This window comes from Canis lupus, chromosome 3 (genome assembly GCF_048164855.1).
Source record: "Canis lupus baileyi chromosome 3, mCanLup2.hap1, whole genome shotgun sequence".
NCBI lineage: Eukaryota > Metazoa > Chordata > Mammalia > Carnivora > Canidae > Canis > Canis lupus.
This window is the reverse complement of record NC_132840.1, coordinates 65,807,338-65,832,121: the sequence shown is the minus strand read 5'-3', so window position 1 is coordinate 65,832,121 and position 24,784 is coordinate 65,807,338. Positions and strand designations below refer to the sequence as shown.

The following is a 24,784-nucleotide window of genomic DNA, read 5'->3' as shown; positions in this document are numbered from 1 at the left end:
ATGAGGTTGTATAATTCTTGAGACGGTGACAGCAAAGCATAAAGATCATCTGTAAGAAATAGTGATAGGACGGTGCCTTATTTCATCCAGGTGACAGACTCATTTTAAGGCTCTATATCTACCCATATTTTGATTTATCTTAGGATTTAGAAGTGAGAAGTTGTCACAGGGATACAAGTATTCTAGTTTATTTAAATTGAAAAAGGAATCCAGACTTTTCACCTAAAAAGTAAACCTCATTTGTCTATTTTGATTAACAATTTGAACTGCATTTACCTGATAGTATGGAAGATATATTATACAAATTGAATGAACTAAATCTATCAATCTGATGTTCTGACAAGTATATTTAAAGTACACACATGATATGGAATATGCTAGACATTAATTCTTTACAAACATTACGATTAAAAAGTTTGGGCAGCTCCGGGTGGCTCAGCGGTTTAGCTTCGCCTTCAGCCCAGAGTGTGATCCTGGAGACCCAGGATCGAGTCCTACATCGGGCGCCCTGCATGGAGCCTGCTTCTCCCTCTGCTGTGTCTCTGCCTCTCTCTCTCTCTCTCTCTCTCTCATGAATAAATAAATAAAATCTTTAAAAAAAATTAGATGTCAAATTCAAACGTCCAAAGGAATCCATGATTTTCCAAAATTCTTTTAGGGAATATTCAGGAGAAAAAAACTTTGAAGATTTCTATTCCAAAGTGTCCAATTCCTGTGACACCATCTGGAAAGTTTCAAATGCAAACTAAACTGACCCATCAGGAGGGTTATAAAGATTTCATACTAGGGTAAGAGTTTAAACCAGGTGGCCGCTCTAAGTTTAGGAAAGACTGAGACCCTACACATCTTTATATACCTATCAAGGTACTTCTAATCCCTAGTTGCCTAAATTTGTGCTTTGTCCCTTTATGTCTCATAATAAAGCACTGTCTAAAAGCCTAAGACACACTGAAATTTGGGTATTTGTACCAAAAGTCAAGATTTGTCATGCTACATTATCCTTGACTACAAAAATCATTCATTAAACAAATAGTGTGTCCCTATCATGTGCCACAAATTACACTAGGTGCTCAGGGTATCACTGACCAAGGGAAAGCCTCTGTAATCTGGCTTACAGACATGATTATATTCTGATTATCTGACCAATGGCAAAAAAAAATGCTAACATTCTTCTTTTTTTCTAATATTTTTAAAGAAAATATCACTTGCATCAAAGAACAGAAGAATGTAAACTATGTAGACTGATGGATGTGAAGCCAGAGAGGTCGATGGGTAAAGATAGATGGACCAGCAGATGTCAAATAATTCATAAGATCTTCGTGACTAACAGTTCCTAGAAAATGAGAGTTTTGGGTCATTATCAGAAAGTCAGTTGCACATACTTCTTTCAAGTGCTACACAGTCCGTGAATTTGCCTTTCATGAGAAAGGTAAGCTGGAAATATTTCCACCATGCACAACAAGGTATACTTTAGACCAAGGTTTCTCAATCTCAGCAGTACTGGCATTTTGGGTCAGATAATCCTTTGTTGTCAAGAGATTGTCTTGTGCATTATAGACTCCTGTGGTAAGCAGAATTCTCAAGATGGTCCCCCCTCTTCCAGTTATTCTATCAAAAGCTAATGAGGACTGCTGTGATGTAATTAAAGTTCCAAATAGATGACTTTCAGTTATTATTCAGATAGCCCTGATCCAATCAGGTGAGCCCTTTAAAAGAAGAGTTTTCTCTGGCTGCTGGGCAGAAGAGAAGTCAGAGATTCAAAGCACAGGGTTGGGGCGGGGATGGGGGTGTGTTGAGGGCAGTTCAGCATGCTGTTGTTGACTTAGAATATGGAGGGGGAATTTGAGCAATTTCAGATGGGCGCCCTTTAGGAGCTAAGAATGTCTGACAATCAGCAAGGAAATGGGGACTTAGTCTTAAAACCACAAGGAACTGGGATGCCCGAGTGGCTCGGCGGTTGAGCGTCTGTCTTTGGCTCAGGGTGTGATCCTGGAGACCCAGGATCGAGTCCCACATCGGGCTCCCTGCATGGAGCCTGCTTCTCCTTCTGCCTGTGTCTGCCTCTCTTTCTCTGTGTGTGTCTCTCATGAATAAATAAATAAAATCTAAAAAAAAAAAAAAAAAACCCACAAGGAACTGAATTCTGCCAACAACATCAATGACATTAAAAGAGAATTCTCCCCCAGAGTTTCCATATAAGAGCTCAAATTAACCAACACCTTGATTTCAGCCCTGTGATACTCGAAGTAGATACCTGGTCAAGCACCCTTCCTAATCTCCCCAGACTTCTGACCCACAAGATTATGGGTTAATAAAGCAGTGTTGTTGTAAGTTGCTATGTTACATAGTGATAAGAAACTAATCCATTTGTTTGGTGGCATCCCCAGCCTTTACCCACTAGATGCCAGTAGTACCCCTCCCCGGGGTACCATCAAAAACAGCTCTAGACAAATGTCATAGAGATGGTGGTACAAAATCACCCCTGGTTGAAAACCACAGCCCTAGACATACTACTTGTCTCTGTACAGTTAGGAAACACTGGTCCTAACCAGTGTATAGACGGGCACCTTGAGCCTTACCCATATTTTATGACCATTTCAATTACTGTTTTCTCTGAGTTGTTGAATTTGATCAAGATGAAACGAGACCATCAGGAATTCTCTAATAAGTCAATCTATAACAAATTTTAAAAACATCAGTTCCCAGAGGTCAAAGAGAAGAAAAGCATTTATTTGGAGGAGGAGAATAAATGATTTCAACAAAAAATTGTTGCCTTCCATGTTAAACGAAGATTCACACAAAGAAAGAGGAAGTGATCTCACTAGATTTGATTATGGATTTGGATTTTGTTTTCTACCACACAAAAATACACAGCAAGAGAGAAACACTTGGTTTAGGTCACAGATGTGTTGCTGAGCCCACTCAGGGCTCTTGAAGATTCTGATGGAACACAGTGATGGTAAGTGACTTATTGCACATCTCAATTCCTCCTGTTTCTCTCTTCCTTATTAAGCAAACGTTACTGTACTTATTTTGAGAATAAAGAAAGCAAGCCTCATGCTTTCAACCTTTTGTCTCTTACGATCTTTTCTTCTCCTCCATTGTCTATCTACCATTTTATGCTTGCAAAAGAAAACAAATGAAACAATGTTACAATATGGCTTTAAAATAGCCTGGGAGTTATCAACCACCAAATAAGGTGGGCTAGAAAATACACACATGAGACAACAAAGATTTCTTCCTGCACTCTATGCTACCTTTTCTCTAGGTCAGTTGCTATCCATTATGCTTTTCATTTTTGTAACAGAACATATAGAGAGAAACCTAGAGTGTTTCTGAGGAAGACAAAGGCAACAATGTATTAGAAGGGTCATGCTGAACAGACACATCTGATGCAATCAAATGAAACTTTGTTTTTTGGTTTGTTTCACTGTACCTTTAGAGACTGCCCAGAAATAGTTCCTCTGCCACTAAATAGAAATTTAATAGGTACATAATTTTTTGGATCACTTTTAGTTAAAAGACATTCTTATATCCTTTTAAATCAGAATACAAGGCCAATTCAATAAGTAGAACATCTTCACACAGACACTTAATAAAAATTCAAAACCCAATTAATCGCATATTTTCTCTTTCCTCACAAATTTAGCTTATTTTAGACTGAAAGCCTAGAGGCATGATAAAGGAGTAACATTTAGCTTCTTCTGTATTTCTCTGACTTGTATGTCTCTTCCATTTTCTTCACCAACCATTCCTAGATTGCTAGTTTCTTATCTCTCCGGTGTCAAAGCAGAGGGAAAAAATGGTAAAGGGATAGGAAATTTTTACTTGGTCTTCTGTCCCAAGATGACTCTACACTCCTGGGGCTAATAGATGTTCAGGATGACTCAGGATGGAGAATTTCCTCCTTGACCTGTTTTACATTCATCCCTTCACTTAGCTGTCACTGGTGACTACTTCCTCATCCCTAGAATCTCATATTTCTTTCAGTTTCTAGCTGTTTAATCTTAAGGGAAAATTGGGAAAGAGTGTTCAACACCCACCTAAGAATATCCCCATATGAGGAGCAAGAGAGCTGGGCATTTTTACACTAATGGTATCTCATTCGCTGCAAGCTATTATTTTTCAAACTTGGAGGAACTATCCCAGCAGTATGGTAGAGTCCATGAGAGGAGTCCTGCCCAAGACCTTAAAGCTGCTGTCATGGGAGAATGTTCCAATTCAAAAAATTCTGTTTATCCAGCCTTATACTCCTCACTGTTGGGGCAGCACCCTCAAAGCCCACTTTCAGGTATAATGTTCCTGATTCTATAAGGACATATTAGCCAAGTCTTGAAGCTCTTCTGTTAATGACCCCTTTTTTCCCTGGGGCAGCGAAAATATTTTCTCAGGAGCTCAACCTGAGCTTTGACCGTAGTAGTTGTTCTAGAACCTATGAAGCAAGTAAAGGTAAACCTTAAGGAAGGTAAGTATCATCTTATGACGTGTCTGCCTCTTCATGATTTCTAGGCAATAAGAATCTGCAATCCTGTAACAAGGGGAAGGAAACTTATTTTCATAGACCCAGGAATTCAGGAGAATCTGTTAATTCAATGCTCTCAAGTACATCAGGCCCCAGTATCCTCATCTCAGGCCTCAAGGCCACAATACTCCCACACTGAGGCCCTTGATTTTAGCATAGGAGACTTGCTAGGGCTAAGAATCAAGTCTCTGCAATTCTATTTTTTTCATACTCAGGTGGGTCTGCCTTTTGACTACAGGAAATATGGTCTTTTAAATGCTGAATTAGAGGTTTTCTGGGCTTCACATGGAGACCAGTTTGTTGATTAGCTGAAATGAGGTGGTCATTTTCCTTCAGTGCCACTGTGACCATTAATATCAATTCCATAGTCATCATTACCACTGCCACCATATCTAAAACATGCTTTATATTATGTAAGCCTGTTTCCCATTCCAATTCACCACAGATGAAAATATTCATAATTGTGATGCTCAGCATGCCAGGGCTTACCATCACCTCTCTTATCATCACCAATTATAGAGCCCTTTTTGTGATCTGGTTGGCAAGTTCCAGAATCCTATAAGAGTATTCTTTCTTGGACCTCTTCTATTGCCAGGTGTCTTAGTCTGAGTTCCTCCAGAAGTAGTAGACATGAAGGGGGGATGTGAATGCAAGTAATTTATTTGGGAGTTGCTGAGAATACCAGTAAGGAAATGAGGGAAGAAGAGACAGCAGTAAAGGAGTACAACACAAAGCCCATTAACACCAGAGTTTTATCCCATCAGGAAATTTGGGAAACAGCATCAGATGCATACCTCAGAATCTTCCCTGCCTAGAAACAAGGGAATTGTGGTATTTGTAAGTATACAAATACATTTCAATTTCAAGTCAATCTTAAGACTGCTCCAGAGGAATTAATTCTCTGACACATCTAGCCTACTTCACCCTCAGGCGGAGTGGCATGTTCTAGAAAAATCCTTAGGAACAGAGTCATTAGTAATTAGAAGTCAGCAGGAGCATACTGAAAGTGAAGGGTCTAAGGAATATGTGTGAAGTGCTGAGGACATCTGGTATTAGTTCCCTCATCTGGAGCACATTTACTCAGCGGGAGACACTCAGGTACCTTTGCCCAGAATGAGATCAAGGAATGCAGATTAATGCAACTTGAGCAAGCCTCCCCTGGTTCTGCCACCAGAGCATCTGTCAGAATTTGTCCTTTACCTTTCTTTTTTTATTAAAAGATTTTATTTATTTATTCATGAGAGACAGATTGAGAGAGGCAGAGACACAGGCAGAGGGAGAAGCAGGCTCAATGCAGGGAGCCCGATGCGGGACTCAATCCCGGAACTCCAGGATCACGCCCTGTGCCAAAGGCAGGTGCCAAACCACTGAGCCACCCAGGGATCCCCTCCTTTAGCTTTCTTGCCTAAGAATGTGACCCAGGTATACACAGTTTCCCTCCCCACCAACAACTGCAGCAACACATACATCTAACTCTCCACAGAGCTTCTACATATGAAGTTAAGCCTCATTCGGCCAAGGCAGAGGAAGGAAGGGGTAGACTTTCAGCAGAGTAGCACCCAACTGCCAGGAAATATCTTCCCACCTCTCCCTGATTATGACTCTTTTTTATATCTTTGATATGGTTAAGAGACCAAGGATCATGAAGAGGGTTATTACATATTTCTGTTATAAATTATCACACGTGAAAATGAAGACTGGTCTCACACTGCAGGGATTCTACACCTCAGTAGAAATGGAGGCAGGAAGAATGCTGGTCTGATACCCTCTTATAATAAGTAGCAATTGGGACCAGCCTCAAACAAACATCCCTATACATAGTCTTTGAAGGGAACAGAGCATGTAGAAATTTTTCAAAGTGATTTTACCATGGACGGTGATGAGGGTGGGAGGGGATTGTAGAGGGCATGAATATTTACCAAATTCCAAGCATTTTGCATTGGCTTCCTTTTAATTTCTACAACAGCCGTTTGACCCAGGTTTGGCTATTACCATTCCTATGGAGGAACTGGGTTTTATCTTGTCCAGAGCACACACTCGGTTATAACTAGATAGATCTGAACTGAAATGCTTAACTACCTGGCTTCAGAGCCCACAATCATCCATTACACCAGGGACAGAAGTCACCACCTCTAAATCCTACCAGGGACCACGAAGAGAAAATACATGTATCATATATAAAAGAATGAAAATGGCTGACCAAGCAAAACAAAATCTCATGATCTTGAACTGGGTTTGGACCATGAGCCCCTGGTTTGCTGATTTAGACCAATGTCAGTGCAGCAGATTTGAAGGCCGACAACCAGGTACAGATCTAGTTCAGCCACCTCTAATTCTGAAAATTGTGATGAATCATTTAATTTCTGTGTGTCTCAGTTTCTACTTCTATAACATGGGGATAACAAACTTCTACTTTATGATTTCAAAACATATATAGAAATTTCCTGGCACAGAGAAGTCATTAGCCCATGTACATATTCTCCCGTGTACAGTGGGCTTTTAGTCTTGTCCTTTTTCTGTTTTTTAAAATTCCCTCTCTATTCCTAATGATTTTATAGCATAGAAAGCAGAAGAATATGACGGGAACATCCATAGTACATAGGGTTCTACATAGATCTGGCAGGTTATTTGAAATTATGGAGGTATGGAGGGTGGGTGACATAAAGCAACCTTTGCCTGACTCCAATAAGGAATGAAGAGAAAAACCATGTGGAAAAGGAGATATGGCCTCTGCACACTCAGGTCTGATGGGCTAGTGAGAAAGGTTAGCATAGATCATTCTTTGTCTCTAATGCTATTTTATTATTGGAAATACAGGTATATTTTCTTTCAAGTAAGTTTATGATCATTATTAACATCAAGAAACTACTAATCAAAAAAGGACAGATAGTCCAATAGACAGTCTTCTATTATTTTTGTATCACAGAACACATTTTTGCATGATTGTGTTGATTTACAAAAATCTTCCAAGTGTTTCTTAAATCCCACATAGGAATGATATCATATGGTATTTGTCTTTCTCTGACTTATTTCACTTCACATAACACTCTCTAGCTCCACCCATGTCATAGTAAATGGGAAGATTTCTTTCTTTCTTTTTTTTTTTAAGTGGGAAGATTTCATTCTTTTTTATGGCTGAGTAATATTCCATTGTGTGTATGTGTATACATAAATATATATCTTTTTAAAAGTTTTTATTTTACTTATAGTTAGTTGACATGCAGTAATAGTAGTTTCAGGTGTACATATAGTGATTCAATACTTCCATACAATACGCAGTATTCATCACAAGTGCCCTCTTTCATCCCCATCACCTATTTCACCCATCCCCCCTCTCCCCACCTCCCCTCTGCTCACCACCAGTTTGTTCCCTAGTTAAGAGTCTGTTTCTTAGTTGTCTCTCTTTTTCCTTCCCTTTGCTCAATTTGTTTTGTTTCTTAAATTCCACATATGAGTGAAATCATATGGTATTTGCCTTCCTTAGACTGACTTATTTCATTTAGCATAATACTCTCTAGCTCCATCCACATCACTGCAAATGGCAAGATTTCAATCTTTGTTATGATATATTGCATTGTGTTAAATAATATTTCATTGTGTATATATGCATATACCATACCTGCTTTATCCTTCCATCAGTCAATGGGCACTTGGACTGTTTCCACAATTTGGCTATTGCAGATAATGCTGCTATAAACACCAGGGTGCATGTATCTCTTTGATTTAGTATTTTTGTATTCTTTGGGTAAATATCCAGTAGTATAATTACTGGATCATAGGGTAATTCTGTTTTTCCACAGTGGCTGCACCAATAGTCCAAGAGGGTTCCTTTTTCCCCATATCCTCACCAACACTTGTTTCTTGTTTTTTTTTTTTGTTTGTTTGTTTTTTTTTTTTTTTTTTTAGCCATTCTGACAAATGTAAGGTGATATCTCATTGTAGTTTTTATTTGCATTACCCTGATGATGAGAGATGTTAAGCATCTTTTCATGTATTGTTGGCCATCTGGATGACTTCTTTAGAAAAATGTCTATTCATATCTTCTGTCCACTTTTAGGTAGATTATTTGGGTTTGGGTGTTGAGTTTTAAAGGTTCTTTACATATTTTGGATACTAACCCTTTATTGGATATGTCATTGCAAATATCTTCTCCCATTCCATAAGCTGCCTTTTAGCTTTGTTGACTGTTTTCTTCACTGTGCAGAAGAAGCCTTTTATTTTGGTGAAGTCTCAATAGTTTATTTCTACTTTTGTTTCCCTTGCCTCAGGAGACATATCTAGAAAGAAGTTGCTATGGCTAATGTCAACAACATTATTGCCTGTTTTCTCTAAGAAATTTATGGCTTCAGGTTTCACATTTAGGTCTTTAATCCACTAGGTCTTTAATCCATTTTTGTGTATGGTGTCAAGAAAGTTGTCCCATTTCATTCTTCTGTATATTGCTGTCCAGTTTTCTCAACATCATTTGTTGAAAAGATTGTCTTTTTCTCATTGGATATTCTTTTCTGCTTTGTCAAAGATTAATTGGCCATATATTTGTAGTTCATTTCTGGGTTTTCTCTTCTGTTCCATTGATCTATGTGTCTATTTTTGTGCCAGTACCATACTGTTTTGATTACTATAGCTTTGTACTATAACAAAGTCTGGAATTGTGATACCTCTGGCTTTGTTTTTCTTTTCCAAAATTGCTTTGGCTATTTGGGGTATTTTGTGATTCCATACAAATTTCAGGATTGTTTGTCTATCTCTGTGAAGAATGCTGTTGGTATTTTGATAGGAATTGCATTATGTATAGATTGTTTGTTCTTTCAATCCATGAGCACGGAATATCTTTCCATTTCTTTGTGTCATCTTAAATTTGTTTCATCTGTGTTTTATAGTTTTCAGAGTACAGGGCTCACCTTTCTGGTTGGATTTATTTCTAGGTATCTTGTTGTTTTTTGGTGAAATTGTAAATGGGATTGATTCTTTAATTTCTCTTTATGCTTCTTCATTATTGGTGTATAGAAATGCAACAGATTTTTGTACACTGCTTTTATATCCTGCAACTTTCCTGGATTTATTTAACAAAAAAAATGAGCAAAGTAAAAAGAGAGGGAGAGAGAGAGACAGAGAGAGAGAGAGAGAGAGAAAGAGAGAGAAGACAAGAAATAGACTCTTAAGTATAGAGAACAAAGTGATGGTTCCTAGAGGGGATGTAGGCAGGGAGATGGGTGAAATAGGTGATGGGATAAAGGAGGGCACTTGTGATGAGCACCAGGTATTGTATGGAAGTGTTGAATCATTGTACTATATATCTGAAATTAATATAGCACTGTATGTTAAATAATTCAAATTTAAATAAAAACTTAAAAACTTTTCAAGTGTAATACTTTTAAAAAACAAAACTCACAGTTTACTTAGGTTAAAAATACTATACAAAATTTATTGTCTTCACCAAAAATAATAGCACTATTTTCTGTATCATTCCTAGACAAAGCACAAAACACTTCTTTTTGCAGGCTTTTCGGGTTTTACTTATAAACCAAGATGAGGCAGTAGATACAGACACAGAAAAAGACAGAAGAAAACAGGCAAATAAGTTGTCAGTATCCATGGCCTCTGATCTGGTCTTAATCATGAAACAGAAGTGTTCAATACCTGCCGAAAAGCATATGAAGATATAACCTCAACAAAAGAATGTAAACAGCAGCAACTAGATACAGAACAACAGCAAAAGCAGGCTGTTCCATTCAAACGTTAACTGTAACTTGTTTAAGTTCACTTGATAAAAACAAAAACCTACTCTGAAATTCTTGTTTGACAAGCTCATGTGTTTCTCTCACTGTCTGGTAGTTCCCTTAAACTGTCCATTACAGACTTTTAACAACATAGTTAAAACTCCTGCTATTCTGTAGTCAGTAGTGAACCTTGTTATAATATTTTATAAAATGTATTCCTTCCTCCCATGCCTCCTCAAAATTCATTTTTTCAAAGAACTAATAACCCAACATCCAGCAACTGGATCTACAATGATAATTAATATTATGTCTAAAATGACAAGAGAGGTGCCTGGGTGGCTCAGTGGGTTAAGCATCTGCCTTTGGCTCAGGTCATGATCTCGGGGTCCTGAGAGAGAGCCCCAGTCAGGCTCCCTGCTCAGTGGGAAGTCTGCTTCTCCCTCTCCCTCTGTTCCTCCCCCCTATATTCATGCTCTGTCTCTGGCTTTCTCTCTCTCAAATAAATAAATAAAATCTTTAAAACAATTAAAAAAAATAAAAAATAAAATGACAAACTAAAACAATCCCAAAGTGCCATTAGCAGAGATCTCACAGAAGTGTAATGTGGCACCGTTAATGCTATCTTCTGGAAAAACAGTTAGGTTTTCAAAGTCAGAGAGTTCAAACAAGGGCCATTAAAGGGAGATTATCAATAGCCAATGTCCCCAATGAGAGGCCTAAGGTCAAGAAATTCAGTTATTAAAGGGCCTTCATATACTTACAGCTTTTCTGGAAGCTGTTTTGAAATTTCTTTCATATTTTTTCAAGTATCAGATATAAGAGAAAGCCTATGTTTAAAGTCTCTTACGTAGTTTCAATGGCTCCTGAGTTATAGAAGCTCTGACTTAGTTGTACTGAGTTTGATATATGTGCCCACCATTATTAAATTCAGATCATGTTTTACATCAAAACTATGTTAAGCAAAGCCAAGTTACCTCACCTTTGTCCTGTCAAATTGTTCTTCAGGAAAGCTTTGAGACACTTCACCTTATTTTCACAGCATTCATTCTTAACCCTCGTCATAGAAATACATACGACCTTACGTAATGCCCAGATGTTGGGAAAAAGAGTTGATGTCTGGCAGATGGAGAACTTCATAAATGGTGGATGGAAGCTCTGTATCTTCCCCTCCATGTCCCTACTTGATTTTTCAACAATGCAGCTGAGCTAAGAGAGCAGGCCAGGATTGGGTAAGGCACTTCCGTATGCGTCAGCATTTTGCTCCTCCTTTGTATTAAATATGATCTGTCCCATGACTGAGAGTGCCTGGGATAAGGATTTAAAAGCTCTCAGGTCCTGTTCTGAGACTATATCTCTCAGTTCCTAAATAGTTTGTTCCACTGTTGGAACTCTTAAGAGCTTCCTTAGGAACTCTCAGACATTAGCTGAGATTCCAGGTTGCTTTGCTGGCCTCTATGGACATTCTCATCTGAATACCAAGGTTGAGTGCCAAATTTGTGGCTTCTGCAAACTGAAATTTATGGTAAACTTCAATATGTTTCATCAATTCATTTAGTGAACAAAGCACTGCAGTCAAAGGACTGGCTGTAAAGAAGACATCAGAGGTCTGCCCTTGGAGATTTTTCCCAAAGGCTCTTGTAAAAGGTAGAACATGTTCAAGAACAACAATGGTAACAATGAAATCAAAATCTTATACTTCACTACAGAGCACAGATGCCTGGACAGCTATAGTTATTCTATCTAATATTTGTGTCACTATGCTATCTAAACATAAAACAAGTGCTTGTAGAAGGTCTGCTAAAATTTCAAAAGCATCATTCCTGCTGTCCACTGAGGAGGACCAATTTCCTTTTGTTCTTTACCCCTTTCTTCACAGTTCTGAAAGAGGACAGAAATTACAGTGCCATGCTCTAAAAGTGGTGACTGATGGGGGAAAAAAACGAACTTTGTCAATTGTTCCTAATGCAATGCAACAGATATTCCCATAACAGATGCTGCTTTTGCCAAACAAGTATTTAAGGCACAGGAAAAACAGAGTATGTAAATAGCTTGGGAGTATTTCTCTAGAAGTCTATAGGCCATAACTTCAATTTTGGAAGAAAATCCACCGGACACCATGTAAGCCTGGTAATGACAATACTTCATGTTTAATCCCCACTTCTCAGTTATCACAGCGTGAAATGGCAAAGCTGAAATTTCTGCATCGGCATCATAAGGTAGGAAGCCCACAGATTCAGGTTATGGATTTGTCCACAAACCTCACCAACACAGGCTCTTCCTCTGCTGTGTGTCTACTATGTGGTCAGTGATAATGGAAATAAATGGAGGGTCTCTCATTTCCCTGAGGGTTTCTTCCTGAATGCAGCTCTCACAGGTGTCTGGCACCTGTGTCTGCTCTTTACTGCCATGGTCTCAAAGAGCTGCTTTAGCACCTCTTCACCTGAATCCATCCGGCACTCCAGCAGTGCTTGAAAGTTATCAGGAGTAGACAACTTCTGGGATTTCTTCAGCCTCATGTCCATCCAGAGGTAGGTAAGCTTTGGTTTCCCATAAGAAGCAATATTTCAAATAAAGATTTTGAGTATTCTTTGTTTTTCTTCTCTTCAAGCATTAAAGGTAATGTCTTCATCCTGTACTTGGCCCCTTTCTTCTGCACTAGGGTTTTGAGCATTGCTGTTCTTTCTTTGTTTTTGTTCCTATTTAGTTCCACCATTTTTTTTTTCTGTTTCAGTATCCTGATTTATTCTTCACCCAATTCTTTTGTTTTCTGTGTCTACTCTGTGGATTGTTCAGATGTCTGTCTGGTAAGATCCAATACCTCTGGTATTGCATTATCTTAAAGAACCATCCTATGGGATGCCTGGGTGGCTCAGTCAGTTAAATGACCTGACTCTTGACCTGACTCACGATCTCAGGGTCGTGACACTGAGCCCCAAGTCTGGCTTTCCCCTCAGTAGGGAGTCTTCTTGAGATTCTCTCTCTCTCCCTCTTCCCTTCCCCCTCCCCCAAACTAATAAATAAAGCTTGAAGAACTGTCTCGTAAGGACTAGATTTACAGATAATAGAGGTCTCAAAGTATTTGGCATATCATCTATAATGTTTATTTACTTGATCAGTCATTTTACTTTCTAAGTTTGCTCTCGTTACAATCATCCACCCACTTCTGACATCTGGCAGGGTTCTGCGGGAACGTGAGGAAGGGCAGGTCTAACTGCCACCCCCAAGTGTGTGTGGAAGACCTGAGCCAGCCCTCTCTTCCCCACATCCTCTGAGCAGCCCACCTGCCTGTCTTCAGCTCAGCAGGTGCCTTGAGTATAATGTTTTTATTCTTAGGAATTTGATTAGACAATCCAAAGAAACTGACTTTTCTCCTTCTTTAATGAGAGGAAAAAAGTGAACTCTTGGGATTATGACAGTATCAGATCTCATAAAAACACCTCTTGCTCTTAGATTGAACTTTCCAGCAAGGACATTGAAACATAATACACTGTAATCCATTATTTAAATCAAGTATTATGTCAACAGGAGCTCATTTGTTTCTCAGAACATTAACACAATTCAAAATTATCTCCACATCTGTCATTCTTTGCTAACAATAGCAAGTTGCCTATTAGTTCTCCACAGCATCTAGGAATTAATTCACTAGAAGCAGAACCCAAGAAGAATTTAAGAAGGCTAATGTCCTTCCCAGACCCATAGTAAATTGCAACTTCAATAGTGACAGGCTAAGAACCCTCTTTAGCTGCACTGTACATATGAGAGAGAGACACAGACAGAAGCAGTGTGTGAAGCCTACTGACCTAATGACCTGGGCATACCTCTATTATAACTTTTATCACAGTCCTCAACTTATTTTCCTATGAGTACAACTTTGTCATTGGATGGCAAGGCCCTGGAAGGCAGGCATCATGTTCAAATTCTCTCTCTACTGTCTAGAACAGATGTATCATAATTAAAAGCCTCATACATACTCACTTCCATTAATAGCTTTTAGCCTCCTTCCAAAAGTTGTGCACACAGAGAACTGAGAAGATGGATTTGAGTTTTGCTTTTTCCATGTCCTCTGGTTCATCTTTCTGTGGAGGTGATGATGAGGATCAAAATGGTCAAAGGAAGAAGCAGTAGCAGTAATCAGAGGCAGAGCTCCCAAAGGTAAGGTGTGTGTACTTTCTCACACATCCCTACTCCAAAGTGCAGACTAGGGAAAGAGGGAGAGACAAGGAAGATATCAATAGAAAGGAGATAGAGGACAAATACTCAGGGGACAACTACTATAAAATGCAGCATTTGCAAACATGATCCTACTTAATCCTTGGCACATCACTACGGGATAGAGAATTAGCTCCATTTTATAGAGGAAGAAAATGAAAGGTTAAATAATTTGTCCAAGGCCATGTAACTACTAAGTGATGAAGCCAGAACCCAAGTCTGCCTGTCTGAAAAGCCTGCTCCTTCCATTAATCCAACGTGTCTCTTTGGAAGATACTACATACAAAGCCACCACTCTTGTGGGTATATCCCTCCATTGGCTACGCCTCTTGGCCTCAGCAGTGACTACACAGGTCTGGGTCCCCTGAGCCCTAAAGCCAGAAGGTTCAGGTTTTGGAAAGGGCAAAGCTGCTATGGCTTAGGCATTCCTGAGGACCCACAGAGTTAACTTGCTCTTTGCTGAGATTATGACTGCTTTGTTTTCAATGAGCAGTGGGTGGGTGAGCTATAGTGAGCTTTATATGATGCACCAAGTTCCTATTGTTTGTTTCTATACCAATAAAATGTGTTACATGCTCTACCAAGCCTTTTGTAATTAACATGTGTTTATCTGCAAGCCAATTGTCAAAAACTCACAAAGAATTTACTTCCACCTCTTTCTTCCAGCCAGGGGTTTGGCTCTATCTGGGATGTCAAGTGGGACCATACTAGAGCCTGAGATTTTCTTCGGACATAGCCCATCCTCTCTAAAGAGTTGGCAACAGAAGCTGTCCTCAGAAGATTTACAGCCTAGAACTGGAGGCCTGCCTACTCCTGGCTTGTTTCATGTGAATAAAACCCCAAACACCACCTAACAGAGGGAATGGGATCCCTAAGAATTCAGAGGTAACTCCTGGAAGTGGTCTGCCTAGAGCTTACTTTCCTACTACACCTCCTCTTACAAGAAGCCTCAATAATCTCATTAAGGTAATCAGTTCTCTCAACCATTTTTTAACATTGCTGTTCTATGGGCTGCACAGTAATCACAGAGAGTAGAATTGGCACCAGCGAGCAGAATAATTCTGCTATAAGAATAATTCTGATTGAACGTAAGACCAAACTTTCAAATAACTATTGATGAATGGGGAAGTAGCAAACTGGACGAGATCTGAGATTGAACTCCAATAACTTCTAAAGTCAAAGTTACAATTCCATGATTTCAGATTTTCAAATGTAATCAGTTAGCTGGCAGCACCTATGGAGAGGAGATATGGGAGAGCTAAGTTTTATTGAAATCTTCCAGGCTGGAGGACTGTGACCTAGTGGCTCCCTTGGTACAGAATCCTGTTAAGTCCAGCATGGTCCTGAGTGCCTGAAAAAAGGTCTGCAGGATGTCAGAATCCAAATAGGCTTCAAGAGGGAACAGCTTTTGAGAGAAGGAGGTCAGTGAAGAATCGGTTACCTTGAGCTCAGTCCTGATTCTCTAAATCAGAAAGACAAGCCCATCCCACCACCACTCCCCACAAATAACAAATCTTTAATGGTAGAATCACCATTTATATGCCCTTAAAGCCAGAGCTGAAGCTGACTTAAAATCAGAAGCTTGTAGAACAAAGATGAGGGTTGGGGGGAAGTTAGGAATGAGCAGACTGTGCGGTGAAGGTATGGAGATGCCAGCTCTCGCTGAATCTCCTGGGCGCTGGATTCCCACTGCAGGGCCTACATGCTGTGCCCACTCAATGGCGGAGATAATGACCACCTCCACCTTGACTCTGCTGGGCGTCAGTCCTACTGAATGTCTGTCTGCAGAGGTGCTAATACCTGATCAGACTCTCTTCTTCTCTTCCTCCCCAGCTCCCCAGCTCCCAGGCACCACTGATCTCAGTGTGGGAAAGTATGGATACTTCATAGAAGGCTTTCAATGTCTAAATGCCAAGTCTACTTTCCCTGCGACTTGATTTCTCTGCCTCCTTTTTGATTTACCATGACACTGTGGCATTCATTCTGTCTGACCTGCAGAAACAACAGGATGCTTTATAAAAGGCACTGGCAAATCTGGGTCTGAACTCTGTCCCTGCCACTTAACCAACTATTCAGTCATGGATTTATTTTTTAAGCTCTCTGAAACTCAACCTCAATTTGTTCATCTGTGAAATGGGAATCATAATAGTTCCCTGAAAGGACTCAGAATCAGGATCACTGAGGATTTCAGGGTGAGAGTTATATGATACCCAGACATGCTCAACAAATGTTTCTCTCTGCCTCCTTCTTCCTTCTGCGCCCCCTTAGACTACACCGTGTCCTTTAAGAAGCCAGATTCGCTCTCTGACAGTATGTGACACTTTAAAAATAGAATACATTTTCAATGATGGTTATGTGATCTATATAGAATAAAGCACCTCCTGCCAACTAAATAAATAGAGGAGAGCATGTACTCATTCCTGTTCTAATTTAATCTGTCTGAGTGCCTGGAGGTCTTTGTGAGGTAAATATTGTTTTCACTCTGACCTTGGTGCAGCGTTCCCATTGAATTTGTCTCAGTTTGTCCTTTTGATGTCAGGCTGATGCCTTTCTAATAGATTGAAAGCACTTTGTTGAGAACAGAGATTACTGAGATCTAATAATCAGTAAATACCTGTCCACCCTGGATGATCAAAAAGTGGGATGTTCTGGGGAACTTGCTGTTCTGCCTAATAAAGAGATAGCACGTGTGCCTGAATTACCAATTTTCAAAGAAGAGAACCCATCAAGACGCAAGACCAGCATGGAACACGAGATTTTTGGTGATTTGGGAGCCCCCTTGGAGGCTGGAAGGGACATGGAGCACACGGAGAGGAGGTAACAACTCAGGCCAGCAAAAGAGAGTGAGCAGAGCTATGCTCTCATGTGCTCTGGATATTTTCTAGAGCATCTTTGATTCTAATGTATTTACTTGTTTCTTCTATATGAAGATTTAGAGTAAACATTTGTTCTAGGCTTTCCTCCATGAAATAGAAAAACAAGTATTTACAATTAATGCTTAATTGAACAATTCAGTGAAAAACAACTACTCATATCCAGTGGGTCACTGATTAATGGGTCAGTACAGGTCAGACCTTCCCACTCTCTGGCTCCATATGGATACATCTAGATATTCAGGAACTAATGTGCTGCCTTGATTTCCGGATAACTTATTTTCCTTATAAGTCATTTTTTTTTCTTTTTCATTTCAAAGCAAATGTGTATTCATTGTAAAACATTAAAAAAATACAGCCAAGAAAAACAAGAAAAAGAACAGTATCTGCCGTTTACCATTTGGAGATGACTATTAATACTTTGAGAGGTTTTTTTTTCTAGGCATAAATAAAGATATATGTTTAAAAAATAGGTTCATGAAATATAAACTGCAATGGTGTCTACTTTTTTGCCTCTCAAAAAATAAATATGTCACAATCATCTTTCTATGTTAATATTCTTCTTCAGCATACATTTTTTTTAATTTTTAAAAATATTTTATTTATTCCTTTGAGAGAGAGAGCATGAGCAGAGGGAGAAGGAGAAGCAGACTCCTTGCTGAGCAGAAAGTCAGGCAAGGGGCTGTATCCCAGGACCCTTACATCATGACCTGAGCGGAAGGCAGATGGTTCACTGACTGAGTCACCCAAGCGCCCCCTCAGTATACATTTTAATGAATGCAAACAATTCCATGTATCCTAAACCATAGTTTATTCCGAAATCTAGCCTCATAAGCAAGCCTATTACTTAAAATGGGGGGAAATCACTCTATAAATCTTTGCCTACATCCAACTTTATTCCCACTGCATCATTTCTTTGGAGTGGAATTGAAGCACCAAGGTCATTTTAAAAAAACTTATATTGTCAAACTATTTTTCAAAGATTTAAACCAAAGGATACACTCCACTGCTGTTTATATGTCTATCCCCAAAAACTCATGACATTCTTGATGTCAGGGATTGTGTCATTCATTTTTGTATCCAACATCTTTATGTTTTTGGACATTAAGTCACTGAAGTATTTGTTGAATGAATGATTCGATGACTCATCGTTTAAATAAATGTATAGCACAAGTTTGCATAACATCTCTGGAGTTCAGCTGTCTCTTTTGCACAATGAGAATTTTAGGTTATATGCTAACATTCTGTGATTTCACATCTCTTGTATGAAAAGCAATGACCTAGATACCCTAGGAGAGATTAGCCATATACACAATCCATAACCATAGCTATGGAACCTGTATATACATATATATACGTGTGTGTGTATATATATATATAATATGTAAGCCAATTATAATTGTATAGAAACATACACAGATGTGCTAAATATTCAGAGAGAATAAGGCTAGATGACACGACAGGATATTCCAGGAAGATAATGCTCAGGTAAGCACAGACCACCAGCTTTCTATCTGAAGAAAAAAAGTTTTTCCTACTCTGGATTTTGTGTCTTATTGATATCTAAAAAACAAGAGGTAGAACTATCTTGAGATTCAGTTTCCTTAGGCAATTTCACCTAGGACAAGCAAGCTTATCCTACTAGATTTTAGGAACTTTTCAATCACTTTTAAATTACCCAAGGTAAGATTATATCTGTTGACTTTCACACTCCTAGACATCCTGGTTTATTGGCAGTAAATGTCTATAGACCTCTAAACCATCCGTGTAGCAATCATGCCTATCTTCTATAACATGTTCTTCTCCAGGTCTCCCTGCTTCACAGAAGTATTTGGTTCCCACTATCATCCAATTTATTACTTACTTAATTTGTGGTTATTTATTGAAAATCTATAATGTGCCTTTTAATGTACTGGGGGAAATGAGGCAATGTGGTATACACTACAATGACAAGCATAAACATGATCTGCTAGTCACAAGGAGGAGGTTAGCACTTCCTTCTGGAGCCAGAGAAAGTCTCACAGAAGAGGATTCTTGAAGATGATACTCAAGGTGATTCTGGAAGAATGAGCTCAAGCTTGCCAGATAGATGGAACTGTGTGGGTGACAGTAGAGAACAAGATTCAAGCAGAGATAAAGCACAAATGTCACAGAAAAGTGACAGAGAATGGCTGCCTTTTAATCTCCCCCAACTTATGGCTCTTTCCACACCACTCCCACAGTTCACCTCATGCAGGATCATCTGGGGGCCATCTGGTCATCCTGATTCAGTCACCTTTGACCACCTACTTCATCCTAAAGGCCTTCAGTCTCCTTCTCTGGGCGAAGCCTACAAGATCCAGCCTCTACAATACTCACTGGGTCTCAAAGTTGTAGCCACCTTACTCTTTGGGTTTAAGAACTTCTCTCTTCCTGGAAGAGAGGCACTGCTACAGCAGTGTGAATCACCATTATCCTCAGAGAATTCCTTCTAGGCTCTGAAGCCACGTTTCCAAATGAGTATCTTTGCCTGGGTTTGGTAATGAGGACAATGCTGGCTTCACAAATTAAGTTTGGAAGTGTTTGCTCTTCTATAACTTTTTGGAAAAGTTTGAGAAGGACTGGAATTATTTTTTTAAATGTTTGGTAGAATTCATCATTGAAGCCGTCTGGTCCTGGACTTTCTTTGCTGTGTGGTTTTTGATTATTGATTCAATCCCCTTACTTATTATGATCTGCTTAAGTTTTCTTTCTTTTTTTTTTCATTTATCTTTGTAAGTTGCATGTTTCTATGAAGGCGTTCATTTCTTTGAGACTATTCAATGTGTTGGTACATAATTGTTCATTAAGTAGTCTCCTCATTTTTATTTCTGTGGCATCAGTTTTAATGTCACTTCTTTCATTCCTGAATTTATTTGCATCTTGTTTTTTCCTTGTTATTCTAGACATTTGTTGATTTTGTTCATCTTTTCAAAAACTAACTCTTACTTTTGTTGATTTTTCCACCTTTTTTTTTTTTTTTTACTATTCTCTGTTTCATTTATTTCTGCTCTAATCTTTAATTTTCCTTTCTTCTGCCAAACTTAGGGTTAGTTTGTTCTTTATTTCTTTGCTCTATGAAGTTGGTTGCATACTTGAGATCTTTCTTCCTTCTTTTAATATTCGTATTTGTCACTCTAAATGTTCCACTTAATTCTGCCTTAGCTCCCTCCTATAAATTTCAGTATGTTATGTTTCCATTTTCATTGTCTCAAGATAGTTTCTGTTTTCCTTTTTGATTTCTTCTTTGACCTAATGATTGTTCAAGAATGTGTTGCTTAATTTCCACCTATTTGTGGATTTTCTCATTTTTCTTCCATTACTGATACTTAGTGTCATTCTACTTTGCTCAGAAGCGATACCTGGTATGATTTCAACCATCCTAAATGTGTTAAGATCTTTTTGCAGCCAGCATGACCTATACTAGAGACCATCACATGTGCACCTTTCCTGCTGCTCTTAGGTGGAATGTTCTGTATGTGCCCACTAGGCCCATTTGATCTACTATTTCCTTATTGGTAGTCTATCTGATATTCTAGTCATTGTTGAAAGTGGGATATGGAATTCTACTATTATTATACTGACATCTATTTCTGTCTTCAGTTCTGTCAGTGTTTGCTCTGTATATCTAAATGCTCTGATGTTGGGTATACATCACCCTCATCTGTGCTGCTGCTCCATGCTAAGGCCCCAAAGAATGAGTAATCTTGTACTTTTCTTTCTGTGGTTTGTTTAAAAAATGTTTAAATGTACTACTGTCCTTTACTTATCAGCAAGTTGGAGCAAATGAGCATAGAATCAAAGTCTGGGGTAAGGGAGGAAGTTGAAAGGAAGAAGGAATTATCTACACCAAGAAAACTTGTACAGAAAGCTGAGAAGCACGCTTATGCCCTTGGGTTTGTAAAGAGGGTGGGGGGAGGGAGCTAAGTGGCAGCCAGCCTTGCTAAACCTTGCCAGAGTTTGGAAGTGACAGAAAGACATAAAACTCTAAATCTCCGCATTTAAAGGAATCTTAATTGTCACAAAATACAACATTTCTCATTGCAAGAGAAACACTATCTGGCCATTTGTATAAGTGTTCCCTGACTAGAATCTCTCCCAGAACACTAGGAGAAAAAAAAAGAGTGAAACCAATCTGAAGAAGTTTTGTTCTTCCTCGAAGATGTATTGAAAGGCTCCTACCTGAGAGGGAAGATGAGAAGAGGAGGAACGAAAGATAAAAATGGATGCTCCAAAGCAGTGACATTTAGCAAAGTGATTAGGCAGTGACATTAAACAAGCTCCCAGGCCATTTCCAAATGATTTCTATGAGCACCTGTGCTGCTCGGGAAAGCCAGGTTTGAGGTGGGGGAAAAAACAGAGAGTCTTAATTAAAACCTGAGGGTACTTGCAATAGAAAGTTCAGGAGAGAATTGCTTGTTTTTTCATCAGTATGACTTTTTCTTCTTTAAGAAGGTTTCCTTTTTACCCTAAGGAGCACAATGAAGAAAAAATATTCGGCCAGAATAAGTAGAAGGTATGGATAGCAGAAGGACGTTAATGGTGCTTTCTATAGGAAATCATCTTCCTTTGACTTTTGCCTCTTCCCCTCCCCACCAGGCAGACCCATCAGAGTGAGGACTGTTTTTTATCACAGTGACATAATTAGTCTCATTGAGTTTATCAAATCCCTCTTTGTCCAAAATCAGTGTTCAGAAAACGAATGGTATCTGCAAGATCTAGCCAGAGTGAAAGCTCCCTAGCAAATAATATGTGGTTAGCAAAAATCCCATATACCCTTTCTTTTATCATCACCACTGTCTTCTTGCATCTGCTTCTTGCTGCTGGTTGCTTTCTGATTTCTCTGGTACCCAGTCGGCTCTATCCAGGATTCTGGATGTGTTCCTGCTTCTCATCCCCTGGCTATTATATTACTTTGGGAGGAAGTCTCTGCCATCTTCAACATATGGCTTTCAAGATAGCTCTAAACATCCAAATCCAGTTGGCAAATATGTGGTAAGTTTTCATGGGTCTAGTACAAAGTGACGAACATCATTTACTACTGTGTTCCAATGGCCAGTTACATGGCCAAAGTTTACTACTGCAAGGGACGTGAGAAAAGTCTAGCTGTGAGCCCAGGAGAAAAAGGAAATGGATTTGGTGAACAGCTATCCAGACTCTACCACATTATTTCTTCCAGTTTTCAGCCTAGCTCTCCCCTTGATTTTTACTTTCTGATCCCTTTATGGGATAATTTGGCCAAGTTCTGTTATTTGAAACAACTTCTGATAGATTAAGCCTGATCTGGATGATAAGCTCCAATTTCTGGACTCATCTTTGTCAAGTGCCACATGCAACATAAGAGGTAGGATCTCCTAGAATCTACAGAACAAGTGGTAAGGGAAAGGAGGAATCAGAGTGAGTGGTGGGTAGAGTAGGCCTGGGATCCTCACAGGACAATCTGCCCAAGAGAGTACCCCAACCCTTCAGAGTTCCAGAGGAATGGATGGGTCATTCTCTGAGCATCCAAGCATCAAACATAAGGAAAGCTTCAGTATGTAGAGGCAAGACAGCTCAGGGCCTGTGTTTTGGTTGAAAACTCATGTTTGGTTGCAACCCATGTGCACTTTCTAATCCCAGGTTCTAGAGCAGTTGAAAACAAGACTGTCGTCAGTAATTTCTGCCAAGAATTTTGAGTCATTTACCTTAATCTGTCAGCAAGGAGATGAGAAAAACTTTGCTCCTTACATTTATTTAATCAACCAAAACCACTGTATTTTTATAGAGATAGTTTTAATGCGAATTACCCAAATTGTTCAGCACCATTAGACCTCTCCTGGCCTAAGTCCATATTCAGCATGATTCTTAGAGTAAGAGTGGAATTTTGCAAAGTGTTCTCTTCACTTAGAGCATTCTCTTCTCTCCAACTGGACTGTGGGATTTTTTTTTTAGTGTTAGAACCACTGACATTCTGGGCCAGATAATGTCTTACTGTGGGGAGGGAGATGTCTTGTGTGGTGTGGGGTTTGTAGCAGCAGCATCCTAAACCTCTACCTGTTAGACGCCAGTAGTAATCTCTCCCTCTCCAAGTTATAGCAATAAAAAATATCTGCAGACATTCCTGAGTGTCTGCTGGGGGTGGGGTGGGGGGAACAAAATTATCTCCAGCCAAAAACCACTGAATTGGAGAGAAGTAAAGCCTGAGACTTTCTAGAATAAGAAATTTCAAAAACATGTATTTTCCTGGCCTAATACAAAAGTAAGTACTTATTTACAGGCCCCAGTATAGTATGCACTCATTAACATATTTATTTATGATTTGTTAATTGGTTGATTAATCATTTGTTTAAAGTTCAATAAAATTAAGGAATATAAATGTATGGATGAACTGGTCATGAGAGGAATGGCAGCACAGTGTAAAAAACAGAAGATCCTAAGAATTCAAGAATCAGAGAACTGATGTACAACATAAATACCCATGTTTGCCGAGCATGATGTTTTACCTAAAAATATGCATTGTTTCACTTATTTCTTGTAGCTACCCTTCCAAGTACATTATAAGTAATTAATAAGTATCATCAATTACAGTAATATCATTTATGGAAGATAATATCCCAACTTTCAAATAAGGGAGTTGAAGTTCATAATGGGTATACAACTTGGGTTTGCAGAGGCAGAAGATAGCAGAGCAGTGATTCAAACTCAGGTCAGCTTTACCTGCAAATCCAGTCTTTCTACAATGTATCTCACTCATGAAGCCCCGTGTAGTCTCTCCATGTTCTCAGTGGGAACAATAGTCATCTGGGGAAAGATTTTACATGTGGATCAGCAAGGCAGCTACCAAAGTGCTGAGTGTGGTAGGGCCCAGCAGAGACACTGCAAATCAAGAATTGTCTCAAGGAGACACTTGGAGTCTATACCATAGAGGCAACAGAAAGAAAGGAAAAGAAGGAGAGAGCTATTGTTGCCAAGAGTAAATGAAGGCTTTGACCAAATATGTTGCTATTATTTCTACAAAGATGGAAATAAAGAACAAATGTCTTACCCTTGAATAGATGTAAATGACTCTCAGGGTAAGTTTTGATCAGGGTCCAGTCTTTCAGTACTTCTGCTTTCCAAGCAAACCCACTAAATATACCACCCAGATAAAGATACCAGCACCTGCCCATCTCAATTAATCATAGTGTAACCACTCGGTTCTGACTTAAAATGCCTGAGAATTTGGAAATACTCATTGACTGCCTACTCCAACTGACAGCACCCCTTGGAACTACTCTCACAGTGCTCAGACTTATTTCTGGACTATCTCTTGGTATACGGTATAGGTGCATATATGCAGTGGGTGACAAGCCTATCAATACTCTACATCATATGTCATCAGGGAAATGCAAATTAAAATAACAATCAGATGCCACTCTACACTTATTAGGATGACCAAAATCCAGAACACTGACGACACTAAA

General features: G+C 39.1%; 1 pseudogene; it reads right to left on the bottom strand.

The window, feature by feature from the left end:
• Nucleotides 1-11,110: 11,110 nt before the first annotated feature.
• Nucleotides 11,111-24,784, bottom strand: part of LOC140625926 (52 kDa repressor of the inhibitor of the protein kinase pseudogene) — a 61,838-nt pseudogene continuing 48,164 nt past the window's right edge.